This window comes from Myotis davidii, unplaced genomic scaffold, assembly GCF_000327345.1.
Source record: "Myotis davidii unplaced genomic scaffold, ASM32734v1 scaffold225, whole genome shotgun sequence".
Lineage (NCBI taxonomy): Eukaryota > Metazoa > Chordata > Mammalia > Chiroptera > Vespertilionidae > Myotis > Myotis davidii.
The window spans coordinates 2,848,883-2,852,134 of record NW_006296222.1 but is presented as its reverse complement, the minus strand read 5'-3'; the positions used below and the strand labels follow the sequence as shown (position 1 = coordinate 2,852,134).

The 3,252-nt window shown below is 39.6% G+C and overlaps 1 protein-coding gene across 3 annotated transcripts in view; it reads right to left on the bottom strand.

The window, feature by feature from the left end:
• KLHL2 (kelch like family member 2) overlaps window positions 1-3,252 on the bottom strand; it is a 78,766-nt gene that overhangs the window by 67,710 nt on the left and 7,804 nt on the right. For 2 of the 3 annotated variants that reach the window (XM_015568707.1, XM_006771064.2), the window contains exon 1: window positions 1,310-1,328. The exons of the other annotated variant lie outside the window; for it this stretch is intronic. The gene's annotated coding sequence lies outside the window, so the exon portion shown is untranslated. Of the gene's footprint in view, window positions 1-1,309; window positions 1,329-3,252 lie in introns of those variants that run through there. 3 annotated transcript variants of the gene reach the window in all.

Sequence of the window (3,252 nt, the reverse complement as noted above, 5' to 3'; positions counted from 1 at the left end):
ACCTCCAAATAAAATGCTAAGAAATGATCTCCTCTGTTGGATAACTTGGTAAATGATAGAGCCGAGTAAGAGGCATGTCTGACTCTCAAGCTCATTCTTTTCATTAAAGTTCCACATCATTTCCTGCATTTAGCAATGAATATTTAATTTCTTATTTAAATTTATAATTTTTAAGAACACAAGGCCATTTGGTATTACTGTATAAATTATTCTTCAGAGACTTGGAAGCCAAAAAATAGCAAATAAAATCAGGGTACCCAGGGAGGAGGTGAAATTAAGTGCTAATGGACACAAGGGAGCTTTGATAAAATGGCTGTACAACTTTAGAAATTAAAATCAGGATACCAAAAATCTCTCTCTCTATATATATACTGTGTGTGTGTGTGTGTGTATATATATATGTATATATATGTATATATATATACATATCACATAAGAACAGCAGGCAAACATCATTAGTTCTTATTGTATTTCTCTTCATAACTCTTTCCTGACACATTTCTGAAAGGCTGGTTCATTTTTAAAAATGTTATCTTTCATTAATTCATTCAGCAAATATTTTTTGATGGCCCACTAGGTACCAAGCACTGTTCTAGGCTCTTGGAATACATCAGTAAACAAAACAAAGATCCCTGTCCTCACAGAGCTTGGAGTCTACTGTGTGGGGTTGGGAGAGGGGGGAGATACACATAACAAATCATGAAAGCATGAGGCACGTTAGACAATGATAAGAGCTATGGAAATAAGAAAAGGGGCAAGGTAAAGAGAGTCAGGAGTACATCATAGTGAGACCAGGACGGGGGCAGGCAGGGACAGGGGAGTGCAGATCATGTAGGGCCTCGTAGGACATTGTAAGAACTTTGGCTTTTACCCTGGAGTGAAATGGGGAAGCATCGCAGAAGAGTGACACAATCCAACTTATATTTTCAAAGGATCATTTTGGCTGCTGGTTGGGAATAGTCTATATGGGTAGAAGATGAAAGGGAGGAAGCTATTTAGGAGAGTAATGCAGTGGGAGATGAAAGTCACTCAGAGCAGGATAGTAGTTGTAGAGACAGGAGCAGTGATGAGAAGTGGCTCAGTTCTGATATATTTTAAAGGTAGTGTCAATAAGATTTGTTTGTAAGATTCAAGGTTTGCTCACATATGGCATGTCAATAAAGTCAGAATGACTCCAAGGTTTTGGGCCTGAACACCTGGAAGGATTGAGTTTCTGTTTACTGGATGGGGAAGGTTGTAAGGAGAACCGGTTTACAGGTAAGAAGATGAAGAACTCAGCTTTAAACATGTTGGTTATAAGATATCAGACCTTGAAGTGAAGATGTCAAAAAGATTTCAGATGGATGCTGGAGCCTAGAATTAGAGAGAAAAGTCTAGCTGCAGACAGCAATGTGGACATCACTGATTGCCTAGATCAGCGATTTTCAACTTTATTCATCTCATGGCACACATAAACTAACTAGAGGCCTGGTGCACGAATTCATGCATGGGTTAAGGCCTATGGGGGACAAGGAGGGGGCCCAGCTGCCTAGGGGAAGGGGCCATGTGATGTTGGCAGGCCAACCAGGGGGAGGGACTGCGGGAGGCTGGCCAGCATGGGGGGAGGGGCCACGGGAGGTTGGCTGTGGGAGCACACAGACCACCAGGGGGTAGCTCCTGTGTTAAGTGTCTGCCCCCTGGTGGTGAGTGTGCATCACAGCAACTGGTTGACTAGTGGTTTAGGCTTTTATATAGGTTACTAAAATTCTGTAGCACACCAAAACATATATTTTTTGCCAATCTGAATAAAAAATAGGTATAATTTTGATCATTCACATGGGATGGTTTTGTTGTTTTTGGTGCTGTCATTTTTTTAATTTGATAATCTAGCAGAAAAAGAGGTCAGTTCCCCTACCCAGTCAGGTATTGCATATTTTCAAAATTCTTACAGCACACCAGTTGAAAATCACTGACCTAGACGGTACAGGAAGCCATGAAACTCAAGCACTCAAACATTCAGGTAACCTCCAACATGAACCACATGTTATCCTTGCTCATTTCCACATGCCCCCAGAATCCACACTGAGACAGCTGATTATTCCAGAGCTTACCTACTAAAAGTGAGCATCAGTCCTGCTTCCCCACCATGTGAGAGGTTTTAAAGGGGCCTTACAAATGACTTTGTGCAGGGGACTACATCCAGTGGATGAACCCACAGCTGGAGTGCACTCTACTCCCTGTGGCCTCTCGTGTGTGTGAGTATGTGAGTGTGTGTGTGTGTGTGTGTGTGTGTGTGTGTGTGTGTAGAGGGATGATTTACACCTGGCCTAAGAAAAAGTCTAGAAGCCAAAAGACGGCAGAACATCTAGATCTGGTAAGGTGGCTGAGGATATACTTTATGGTATAAGACATACTCTCAGAATGTGACCTCCCATCTTTCTTTCGTAAAGAAAACAGTAGGAAAAAGGAGAAATGTGTAGATATATGCAATCTATACCAACAGACCATGTAACCCTGAATGTCCAGACATACAATTTAGTAATATTTACATTGGCTTCTAGTTTAATAATCTGGAGTTTACAACACAGAGAAAATAAAACATTGAGGATCAGCAAACTATCATAGAAAGTTTTTCAGAAAATGCTCAGAATAGAAGCAAAAGCAACTCTGCCCTAGAAAGAATATCATTAAGAGTCAAGAATGCTTCTATTTACTTAAGAAATTAGAAATTAAGACTTCAAGTATTAGAGAATTAACTTTAAGGCAGCTACCACACAACCAATAATGTTTATACTGATGCTTTCTTAAAGCTATTTTCAGCTCCTGCTTTCTTTATGTATTCCAGAAGCTCTGCAAAGAAAAGGCTTTATTCAAATGCTTAAAGAAATAAGTAAGAAATAACATTAAAATTTTTTTAGTGTTCTTTGTACTGACAGCCACTTAAAAAGACAGCACCCTGCTGTACAAGTCTACTTCTGCAACACTAAAGCCCTTTCCATAGTTTTCCATTTCCTATGTTCTGTGTTAGATGGTCTCTCATTCAGAAATAGAAATGAGTAACAGAAAATTACACTTCATGTCTAAAACTATAGATGTGGGAAATGAGCACATACTAGGAAGCAGATAAGTGGTAGGTGACATTTTAAGTTATACCATTGTAAATGTAGAATTACATCTTGTCCTTGCTTCCCTTGCTCTTCATTCTAAGAACTGTCTTCTTTAAAAATGTCTGGAGGAGATACTTTTCCAAGGTTTTCACTTTTAAGTCTTTCC